This window comes from Microcaecilia unicolor, chromosome 9, assembly GCF_901765095.1.
Source record: "Microcaecilia unicolor chromosome 9, aMicUni1.1, whole genome shotgun sequence".
Lineage (NCBI taxonomy): Eukaryota > Metazoa > Chordata > Amphibia > Gymnophiona > Siphonopidae > Microcaecilia > Microcaecilia unicolor.
In genome coordinates, this window is record NC_044039.1 from 74,623,062 (window position 1) to 74,635,758 (window position 12,697).

Genomic DNA, 12,697 nt, shown 5'->3' on the forward strand with positions numbered 1-12,697 from the left:
AAGCAAAGTGTAATGGCTTAAAAAAGAGAGCTCTGTGTGGGTGCAGGAAAAAAATTGTGTGGAACAAAATCAGTCAGAAAGGTGGCAAGCACAGCTGGCTATTGAAAAAAGCTGAAGATCCAATAGTCCCAATACCCCCTACTACGTGGCAGCATAACATCCGAGTACGCTTTCCTTGCCATAAAAATGTTGTCAATCTCCTGCGCAGCCACCTTTCATACTATAACATAAGGGGTAATGTTTGGAATGTATAAATCCATTTAGGAAAAAGAACCATATTGTATAACGCTACTAGACCCAGCAGAGACAGAGGCAGAGCTTGCCATCCCTGTAAAATCTCACCTACCAGAGTCTTTAGGGCTTCCAGATTTATAGAGGAGAGTTGGGTTAAATCGGAGGGAAAATAAACGCCCAGGTATTTCACCGCTTTATGTTCCCATTGGAGTGGAAAGGGGCCCCCCCCCCCCCCCCACATCTCTCTCACTTCCAATTGAATCGGAAGGGCTACTGATTTTTGGTAGTTTAGGGAAAGCCCTGAAAAAAATCCAGATTCATCGAGGACAGATAACAGCTGAGGTAAAGCCTGCTGCGGGTGAGTAAGTGTAAGAAATAAGCCATCTGCAAAGGCCAGAATTTTTACTGATTGTCTCGGTACAGACACACTTGATATATCGGGATCTATTAATATTGTATGCAATAAAGGTTCTAAATAGAGCAAAAATAAAAGGGGTGAGAGTGGGCAGCCCTGTCTCGTACCCATCTGAACTTCAAAGGCGGGAGATTTATACCCGTTTACTATGAGGTGGATTTTTGTATACAGAGTGAATAGCTTGAGAAAACCAACCCTCCAATCCCACATATGATAAAACCTGAAATAGATAGTCCCAGTTAACCTTGTCAAAAGCCTTTTCTGCATCTAGACTAACAAGCAGTAACTGTTCTTTGGTGGATTGGCTATGGGCAATAGAAAGGAGCACCTTCTGGACATTCAAAACAGCGTAGCATCCTTGAACAAATCCTACCTGATGGTCTCCTACTAACTTAGGGATATGTGGGTCCAAGCGATCATCCAAAACTCATGCCAGGATTTTTAGATCCACATTTAATAATGAAATTGGCCGGTAAGACTCTACCTGATCCCATGGTTTACCTGGTTTCAGAATAAGAGTGATCAGGGCCTCATTCTCCGATGGAGAGAAAAAACCTCATTCCACCACAGAGTTGTAATAAGAGAGAAGGGGCCCACAAATCTGGAGTTCTAACATTTTATAATATTCATGAGAAAAACCATCGGGGCCCGGAGCAGATCCCATTGGAAGAGATTTAATTACTTTTTGAATTTCTGGGGCCCCTAGAGGTTGGGGTAGCTAAGTTTGGATTCCCTGGGAGAGACAAGGTAAACCTGCATCCTCCAAATAGTCCCGAACTGATGGGCCAGGGCTCCGCCACTCTGCCAAGAACATATTTGTAAAATAAGAATGGAATGCAGATATTATTTCTTCCTGGCTAGAGACACAGAGCCCCTGTTTAGTAGTAATTGTGGGGATAAATTGACGTGGTGACCATGTAGGAACTACTTGTGCTAGCAATTTTCCGGTTTTATTACCAAATCGTTGAAAATAGTGGCGTCGTGCCATTAAGCGTATTTTGTTTTTTTTCCATTAATAAGTGAATTTAATGCGGCCAAAGCAGATGACATATTCTCTTAATTTATTTGGGACGGGTTCAGGAGATATGATTTTTTAGCTACTCGATAGGCTTTCTCTAGTCTCATAATTCCCGCCGATAGTCGTTTGGCTCTGGCACTCATAAAGGCTATCACCTCGCCCCTCATCACCGGTTTAGAAGCCTCCCAAAAGAGAATAGGGGAATTACAAGAATCAGCATCCATTTCCTCATAAAATTCCCAATGAGCTTTCAGGTGGTCCAAAAACTTTCTGTCCTGACACAGGTAAGATGGGAATCTCTAAAACTGGGTCGAGTTGCCTCTCCTGGTCAGATCTAGATCCACCCAAACTGGCGAGTGATCGGAAAATTCTAATGGTCCTATATTAGCTCGGCGTACCCGAAAGAACCAAGTCTGAGATAATAAAATGTAGTCTATACGGGACCAGGATTGGTGGGCCTTGGATTGATGAGTATAATCTCTTACCATAGGATGTAATAGGCGTCACGGATCGACCAGTTGTAAAGTTGTACATAGTGGAGGGAGCCCTCTACCTCTCCCTACCGCCGGGCAAGCTCTTGGGGATGAGCGATCCACCATCGGATCAATTACTTTATTGAAATCCTCAACCCATACCCAAGGGGCATCTGAATATTGTTTTCTCAGGGCTAAGAGAGCCGGGAAAATTTGAGGTGAGTAGAGATTTGGGCCATACACTGCACAGAGATAAAATTCCTGGCCTTGGTAGTTAATATGAATTAACACAACTCTACCCTCGGTATCCTTACACACTAATTTAGACTGACACTGGAGATCTTTTTTCAATAGGATAGCTACCCCACTTCTCTTATTACCAGATGAAGAAAAATAACAATCCCCCACCATTGTTGTCTAAGTTTCATATGCTCTACATCAGATAACTTAGTTTCCTTTAGACAAGCAATAGAGGCGCTATGGTGTTTTAATTGTGTCAAAATCTTGGAACACTTCACCGGCGAAGAAATGCCCGAAATGTTCCAAGAAACAATACGGAGTGCTGATTCACCCATCAATGCCTCCTCTGATCAAATAAGAAACAATCAATTAAATCTTGTTCCCATAGAGAACCCCCAGGTGCCCAGCCTCCCCCCAGGGAATCACCAATCCACATTCCAGAGTGGAGAGCCATCCTTAATATGTTCTGATTCATCAGAGGGGAAAATCCACATTGCACATCATAAACAACACTCACTTCTTCAACATTTTATCCCTTCATGTTCCATAACTCATCCCAACCCTCCCCGCCCTCATATCCCCCCCCCTTCCAGCCCCAAACATACACCCTTGTTACCATCAAACATGTCCCAGACCCTAAAAGGGGAAGGGACAAGGGTCAGTATAGATGCTATAAGGAGGGGGGTCCCCCTCCTTCTATGAAAATTTATCCATATACAAGTCATCTTTACCAGCTGGAGAAAACCTCTATTTACCCAATTGCAGTAGCTCTTTTACACTTCAATTCAGTTATGATAGTTCACTAGAAGAGAACATAGTAAATACAGTAATTATACATAACAAGTTCTCACACGCTCCCCAGCGATTGTATCCAAGACAGCTGTTTCTGGGCTATTAAATGAGTGCCAGCGGTTCTCGCGCTGAACTCGCAAGGTGGCTGGATATTGCAGAGAAAATTGCAGATGTTTAGCCACAAGTTGGGAGCAAATTGGCGAAAAGGCATGGTGTTTCGGAGTGAGAGCAGCAGAGTAATCTTGAAATATCCTAATCGGATGGTCTTCAAACTGGGTGCCCATGGACTTATTTTTATAGAGTTGCAGGATCTGAGCTTTTTACACATAACAATGGAATTTCGCTATAACCACTCTGGGCCTGTTGTCAGTCGTGCGGAGAGGCCCCAAACGGTGCACTAGATCCAGATGAATGACCTGATCTCCCATCGAAGGAAATTGTTCCAGCAGCCAAGATTCTAATGAAGCAGAGAGAGAGGACTCTTGCAATGATTCTGGGAACCCAACAAACCGAAGGTTTTCACGGCGGGCTCTATTCTCCAAGTCCTCGATTTTCATCTGTTGAGCACAAGTTAGAGTCTCCAGATGTTCTAGATCTGTACTGTGGGTCTGAAGTATGTCCTCCACCTCGGAGACGCAGCATTCAAGCTCGCCGGTCCAGCATGTTAAACCCAAGGTAGACTGGGCAATCCCAGCAATTTGTTCAGACAGCTGCATGAATCTTGAGTCCAGCGCTTTAACGACTGCCTCAGTTAGTTTCGGTATGAAGTCTGATGTGTGGGGCGTCGATGGAGGAGAAGGCGCCATTTTGTCCTCTACCAGCCGAGTTCGATCCTGGCCCCTCCGCGATGATTTCAACGACATGAGAAGCACTGTTCTACTTATAAATTTATCCATAGGCTCCCTGAATGGTAAGTAAGATGAATGTTCTCAAAAAAACACCATGCGGTTTGTAAAAAGGGTTGAAGGAAGAGGATCCCTGAGCAGCAAGCTTAACGTGCATCTGCTGCCCTCACAGCATCACGTGACCCCACTGGGGGGACCACTGCTTTTTAACATATTTATAAATTATCTAGAGATGGGAGTAACTAGTGAGGTAATTACATTTGCTGACGACACAAAGTTATTCAAAGTAGTTAAATCGCGGGAGGATTATGAAAATTACAAGAGGACCTTACGAGACTGGGCATATAAATGGCAGATGACGTTTAATGTGAGCAAGTGCAAAGTGATGCATGTGAGAGAGGAACCCAAACTATAGCTACGTAATGCAAGGTTCCACGTTAGGAGTCACTGACCAAGATAGGGATCTTGGTGTTTTTGTTGATGATAGAATGTTAGGTATTATTAGGAAAGGAATGGAAAACAAAAGTGAGGACATTATAATGCCTTTGTATCGGTCCATGGTGCGAATGCACCTCGAATATTGTGTTCAATTCTGGTCGCCACATCTCAAAAAAGATATAGTGGAATTAGAAAAGGTACAGAGAAGGGCGATGAAAATGATAAAGGGGATGGAATGACTTCCCTATGAGGAAAGGCTGAAGCGTCTAAGGCTCTTCAGCTTGGAGAAAAGACGGCTGAGGGGAGATATGATAGAGGTCTATAAAGTAATGAGTGGAGTGGAACGGGTAGACGTGAATCGTTTGTTTACTTTCTCCAAAAATACTAGGACTAGGGGGCATGTGATGAAGCTACAAAGCAGTAAATTTAATACGAATTGGAGAAACTTTTTCTTCACTCAATGTGTAATTATACTTTGGAATTTGTTGCCAGAGAATGTGGTAAAGACAGTTAGCTTAGCGGGGTTTAAAAAAGGTCTGGGCAGCTTCCTAAAGGAAAAGTCCATAGACCATGATTAAATTGACTTGAGGAAAATCCACTTCTTATTTCTGGGATAAGCAATATAATTGAACTTTTAAGAATCTTGCCAGGTATTTGTGACCTGGATTGGCCACTGTTGGAAACAGGCCACTGGGCTCGATGGACCTTTGGTCTGTCCCAGTGTGGCAATACTTATGTACATTCTGATTTTGGCAATTTTTTATTTTTTCTTATGAAAAATCAATTACATGTATTGCAGTAACAAAGGGACCTCACTATATATTCCCCTGCCTATGTATGATGCTTGCACAAGTGGTGCTGTGATCCAGTGCCTCTGATGGATCTCCAAGCCCTCATAGAGACATTGTGAGGGACAGATGGTGGTGGTGCTTAAAAATTTCAGGCACAGGAGGACTAGGAGCTCTGTCTCTGGCACAGTGAAATTTGGCTCCCCATGCAGAGACATGACTATGCACACTGAGGAACATTTCTCCACATGCAGAGGTATATATGCACATTTTGCACATGGAGGGAATGTCCTGCTGTTGCCGCAAATGTTTTCTTGATATGGGGACCAGTACCACCATTGCAGATTTTGCGTAGTGTACTTCCGATTGGTGACTTTTACCTATGAACATTTGCAGTGCCTCTTGCTAAACATTTTTTTTCTTGCATTTTCAAATATCGGAAAATGTTTAGTTCTTTCTTCCATTACGGACTTGCGTTTTTAGATGTTTTTCGATAAAAGTATATTTCGTCATTTGAACATCGAAAATGCCCCCCACATCAATGTTTTTACTGTTAAGAAATCTCTAAAACTGTATAGCCTTTAGGTTCTTTCGAAAAGACATATGGGAGTCCTTTTACTAAGGTATGCTAATGGATTTAGCACAAGCTAAATGCTAAGAAGCCCATTTTATACCTATTGTCTTCTTAGCATTTAGTGTGTGCTAATCTGTTAGCACACCTTAGTAAAGGGACCTCATGATTGGTCAGAAAATGTAAGTTATCAGAGGGCATTACAAAGTTTCGCCATCTGAGATAGAAGGGATCTCTCAAATAGTTTCCCATATTTTAACCCCTTTGGATTAGGGAAGAAGAACCTCACAGAAGGTCTTAAAGTTATTCTTCTCTGACTGAACAATGGGGGCAACAGCGAAACCATGTAAGAAGCTGCTTGATCATAAAATGACTTAAAAGCCATTGTAAGTGCTTTAAACATCACTCTTTCCTCAATGGGAAGCCATTTCTTTACTGGACTCTCCTTATGACTTCTGGCTTTAAACATCACTCTTTCCTCAATGGGAAGCCATTTCTTTACTGGACTCTCCTTATGACTTCTGGCAAATCACTTAACCTTGTTGCCTCAGATACACTCAAGTGCTTAAGGGGCTCGTTTTTGAAAGAGAAAAATGTTTAAAAAGTGGCATAAAGCAGCATTTGGATGTTTTTCTCATAAAAATGTCCAAATTGGTATTTTCAAAACCTATTTTTTAAAGATATTATTTTATGCTGTTCATCTGCAGTGCATCCAAATCTCAAGGGGGCATGCCAGGGGCAGCAGTTGGGCATTCCTAATACTTGGACGTTTTTCAGCCATAATGGAACAAAACAAAATTGTCCACGACTAAAACTAAGACATTTTGAGCTAGACTTGTTTTGAGAATGAATAAGGCACAAAAAGGTGCCCTAAATGACCACTGAAGGGAATCAAAGATTACCTCCCCTTACTCCCCCAGTGCTCACTGACCTCCTCCCACCCCCATAAATGTGATTAAAAACATTACTTAGCAGCCTCTATGCCAGCTTCAGATGTTATACTCAGGTTCATTAGAGCAGCTTGCAGGTCCCTGGAGTAGTCCGCAGACAGGTGGACCCAGGCCCATACCACCCCCTACCTGTTACACTTGTGGTGGAAACCGTGAGCCCTTCAAAGCTCACCAGAAACCCACTGTATCCCCATATAGGTGCCCCCCTCATCCATAAGGGTTACTGTAGTGGTGTACAGTTGGGGGTAGTGGATTTTGTGGGACTCAGCAGACAAGGTAAGGGAGCACGGTGAGATGTGTACCTGGGAGCATTTATTTGAAGTCCATTGCAGTGCCCCTTAGGGTAGCTCCACTGCTCTCCTGGAATATCTGTGACCAGTCTACTATAGTGGTAATGAATTTCAAGTTTCAATTTATTTTGATAGACTGCTTTATAGATTATCATTATTATTTCCAGCACTTGATATATCACAAGTGATCCCTGAGGCACCTATGAGCCATCAAGGCAGTGTACACTATGATTATATCAAAAGAACTACAATAGCAAAGAGCTACAATAATAACATGATAAAGAAAAGCACAGGACAAAGATTAAAACCCTGCTGTATTCTCTGTTCAAAATGTCCTCCACTATACTCTGCCAGACAGTAGCCAGTGGAACAAAGGAGGGCATTTTTTATATAAACACGTTTTGGAAGAGGTAAGTCTTCAGAAGAACGTTAAATTTCTGAAACATCTGCTCCTGATGCAAATGCTGTGGAAGGCCATTTCACAAATTTTGATCTGTGATACTGAACATTTGAGTTTCAGAAGGTATCCAAGAAAACACGATGAAATGATGGAACAAAAGATATAGATGAGAAGACCAATGGCTACATGAAGGGGAATATGGGACTAGGTAACAAAACAGAAATATGGGCAGGTCAAAAGGTAGAATTTTGTGTACAAGTATTAATAGTTTATAAAGGATACATGATTCAATAGGCAATCAATATTCTGCTTCAAGAGCAGCATCAAATGGTCAAACGTCTTTGCACCCTTAATGAGTTTGACAGCAATATTTTGCATCAATTGCAGGCATCCGTAGACCCTTGAATAGCGCATTACAATAATCAAGGTGTGTAATGACTAAGGAATGAATGAGGATTCAAAGTGCCTTGATGTTCTAGCAAATTGCACACATTAAAATTCATTTAGCAACCATTGATGATATGAGGACCAAAAAATTAAGTCAGAATTGATAAGAAACCTACAGGGTTCTTCATGTTCCCATGAATAGGAATTTTTGTATTATCATCAGAACATAAGCATTGCCATAAAGGGACAAACTGAAGGTCCATCAAGCCCAGTATCCTGTTTCCAACAGTGGCTAATCCAGGTCCAAGATTATATGCTGCTCATCCTAGAGATACAGATCGCAGTTCTAGCTGAATCCAATGTCATCAATTTATCTAGTACAGAATTGACCTCTGCACAAAGATCACTATTAGCCAAAGGGCTGTCTTATGTTCCTACTAAAGGATTTGACCCTTTCCAGTTTCGTATAGATTTGGAAAAATTCATCAGAACGCTACAGCTACGGGTGTTTTTTGGAGGGGCGGAAACTCAAGACACTAAGTCCCGGATGTATATAAAATCACAATGGGTCCCTCCAATACCACTGGACCCGGTGGTAGCAGTCTTTAAACGGTTGGTATTACGTGACGTACACAAGTTGTTTGACAAACAACACTGGAAAAATTATGACAACTTATCGAAACTGGAACATCAAGCACTGCAAGAGTTGAAACAGAATAAACATTTAGTGATCAAACGTGCTGATAAAGGAGGGGCGGTTGTCGTCCAGGACAGGATTAAATATGTAGCTGAAATTGAAACGCAGCTAGCGGACACGGCTGCCTATGATGAAATAGATGAAGAATATATTAAAGAGATTTCAGCCAGAATAGCGATGGTGACCCAGGAAGGCTTAGCGCAAGGATTCCTCACCACCAAGGAGTATCAACATCTTAACGATAAGTCTCCTTGATTGCCAATATTATATACCTTACCGAAAGTGCACAAGAACTTAGAAAATCCACCGGGCAGACCGATTATGTCTGCCCGTGGCTCCCTATTGGAACCTATATCAGCTTACATTGACACATTTTTACAACAACATGCCACCAGTGGAGCGTCTTATATAAAAGATACCACACACTTCTTAAATATCCTGAGTGAAATTCAGTTAACAGAATCCAGTATATTGATGGCAACTTTGGACATTAAGTCCTTATACACTATGATCCCGCAGGGAGAATTATTACAGCAGATTGAGAGTGTGTTGGAAGATAGATTGAGACCACATGACGTCCCCACTAGCTTTTTGTTGCAATTGACCAAGATCGCATTATGCAAAACATTTTTTGGATTCCAAAAGAGAAGGTTCTTGCAGACTTCAGGAGTAGCCATGGGAGCCACGTTCGCGCCTACACTTGCAAATATCTTCATGAGAGCCTTTGAAGAATGCTGGCTGCCATCATCTCTTTTCTTTGCACACATTATCACATGGAGACGGTACATAGATGATATTTTCTTATTGTGGGATGACAGTGAAGAAAAGTTCAAAAAGTTCATTGATTGGCTAAATACATGTCATCCTAATATACAGTTCACAGCAGCTTGTTCACAATCGAATATACATTTTTTAGATGTTGAAATACGATTATTTGACTCGGAGTTCCATACCAAAGTCTATAAAAAACCTACTGACAAAAACACCATGTTGGATTATAAGAGTTGCCATCCTAAAAAACTTAAGACAGTTTACCCTTTTTGCAGTTCCTTCGATATAGAAGGATCTGTTCTACTGATGCAGACTTCAAAGAGCAAGCTTTAGAATTTGCCAATAGACTTGAGCAACGGCGTTATCCTAGAAATACCTTGAAGAAGGTTTATACCCGCGCCAAGTTCAATAACAGGGAACTGTTACTACAAGGCACAAGACAAAATACAGTCCCTGACCCAGTAATGACTTTTGTAATGCGTTTTATTCCAGGGGGTGAACAAGCTGCACAGATAATACATCATCATTGGGATGTCATGAGGTCCCATCCTCTGTTTGCTCAACACAGGCTCAGGACAGCTTTTTCACGAGCCAAAAATCTAAAAGAAATTTTGAGTCCAGCTGATTTGCCGGAACAAGATCAACAAACATCTAGTCCTGTCAATGGACATAATAAGTGTGGCAAATCGAACTGTAAAACTGGCCCTGTCACAATAGAAGGTGACAATTTTTAACATGATTGGAAGAAGTATGTATTGAGACATCACACAACATGCCGCACGTCCCATGCGGTATATTTTATTGTGTGCCCTTGCAATGAGAAATACATAGGTAAGACCAACAGGACTCTACATGCGAGAATGACTGAACATAGATCAAGGATTGGAGCGCAACACATGGGAGCACCTTTAGCCAGACATTGTGCGCAACAATCATTCCATTGATGATTTAAGATGCATGGCCATTGATCATATAGCCCCCACTAATCGTGGGGGTAATATGGACAGAACCCTCGTACAACGTGAGACATTTTGGATCCATCACCTGAACACTGTGGAACCCAATGGTCTGAATTCACAGATCCATTGGGGTTGCTTTATGTGAGACACTAGAAACGAGACCGGAAATAGGAAGCAGTCAGTTCTTTATATATCAGTCCATTCTCGACAGCATCAAGCTTGAATGTTGACAAGGGATTTTCGCTGTAAGTCTGAAGTGTTGAAGCCCCTGGGCGTTTTTGTAGCTATTGAGAACGGAAATCTGTTAATATATATTTTTTGCTTTATTTTAGGGGGGAAAGTATCGCACATCACATCTAAAAGCTAAGTTGAGCTGTTTATATTTAGAGCAATTGCCTTGTCAATTTGATAGACCATTCATATATTAAGCTCCTAATTAGTATTGTGAGCATTTATATAAAAAAGTTAAAACCAAGATGATTATAACTATCGCAAAGCAGGGGGATTACAGCAACCCCAGCGACCTATGAGACGTCCCTACTTTAAGATATAATGTTTCACTAACTGCATTACTATATGAGTTCTACTTAACTGTATGTGAGGTATTGTCATCCTAGAAATAAGCAGTGGATTTTCCCAAGTCCATCTTAATAATAGGTTATGGACTTTTTTTTTTTTTTTAGGAAATTTTCCAAACCATTTTTAAACCTTGCTAAGCTTTTTACCACATTCTCTGGCAGTGAATTCCAGAGTTTAATTACACATTGAGATTCCAATGGTATGTGTTTGCTGCTCTTAGTAAACAGAAGAGCCTTAAGGGCCCCTTTACAAAGGTGCACTGAAAATGGCCAGCGGTAGTGTAGACGTGTGTTTTGGGCGTGCGCAGAATCATTTTTCAGCGCACCAGTAAAAAATGCCTTTTTTAAATTGTTGCCGAAAATGGACGTGCGGTAAAATGAAAATTGCCATGCGTCCATTTTGGGTCTGAGACCTTACCGACAGCCATTGACCTAGCGGTAAGGTCTCACGCGGTAACCGGGTGGTACTGGTCTATGCGCATAAAATGTCAATTACTGTCCAATTACTGCCCGCACACCAGAAAATAAAAATATTTTCTGGCGCGTGTCAAAAATGAAATTACCACAAGTGTCATGTGGTAGCTGGGATGTAACTCAAAATTGACACGTGTTGGACATGCTTAGGTGCCTACGTGTTTTACTGAGAGGGCCCCTTAGTTTTGGACAAATTCAACTATATGTGATTTTCCTTTAACCAGTGAGAAACTGTGTACAGATTTGAATTAAGAGCTAACATTTCTTCTGGGATACATGAATGAAGAGTTGACAAGATCAGTGTATTGTGTGCATAAATAAAAGGAGTTAGCTCTAATGTTGGTATAATTTTAAAAAATGTGGATGTCATCATTTACACCTATGTATGTAGACCTGCAACTTGCATGAGTGACTGAGGAGAAAATTATGCTTTCTTTTGGCTTCTTAATTGGCTGTTCCTGAAAATCCAGTTTTGTAAAATTTACCACATACTGTATGCATGTATGTGCCAGCACTTAAAATAGGCAGCACCAAAATTTGACATAAATATTTTTCAAAGTCTAGCAGGCTCATGTATGTTATGACCTCAGTGGCTACTTGTTTCACAAGGGCAACCTTATCCTTGATTCGCCTGCCTACTCATAGGTCCGAAGATCTATTTAGCTGTTTATATTCAAAACCACACGTTTTCTTGATAAGTCAAATATTAGAAAGCACTAAGATCCCTTTTACTAAGGCGCACTGAAAAATGGCTTGCGGCAGTGTAGGAACAGGTTTTGGGCATGCACCGATCCATTTTTCAGCGCGCCTGTAAAAAAGGCCTTTTTCTTTTGCTGAAAATGGATGTGTGGCAAAATCAACGCGTGTCCATTTTGGGTCTGAGACCTTACTGCCAGCCATTGACCTGGCGGTAATGACCTATGCGCATCAAATGCGACTTGGCACGCATCCATTATGCGTGCCCGAAAATAAAAATATTTTTCAGACGAGCGTATCGAACGTGCGCCAAAAATGAAATTACCGCAAGAGCCATGCGGTAGTTGGGCAGTAACTCCATTTTGGCGCATGTTGACACGCGGCTTAGTAAAAGGGCCTCTTAGCTTGATAATGAGAATTCATTTTCATGAATTCTTATTATCAAACTAGGTGCTTTTGGATATTTCACTTAGCAATTTTAAGTAAAACTATTAAAGTGTATGGACCCTCTTTACTAAGCTACACTGTAGGCATGCAAACTTTTTAGCGCACGCTAATGATAGACACCTATTATATTCCTATGGGTGTCTCTTTCATTAGTATGCACTAAAGATTAGCATGCACTAAAATGTTTGCTCACCTACAGTGTGGCTTAGTAAACAGGGCCCTATATGTCCCAAA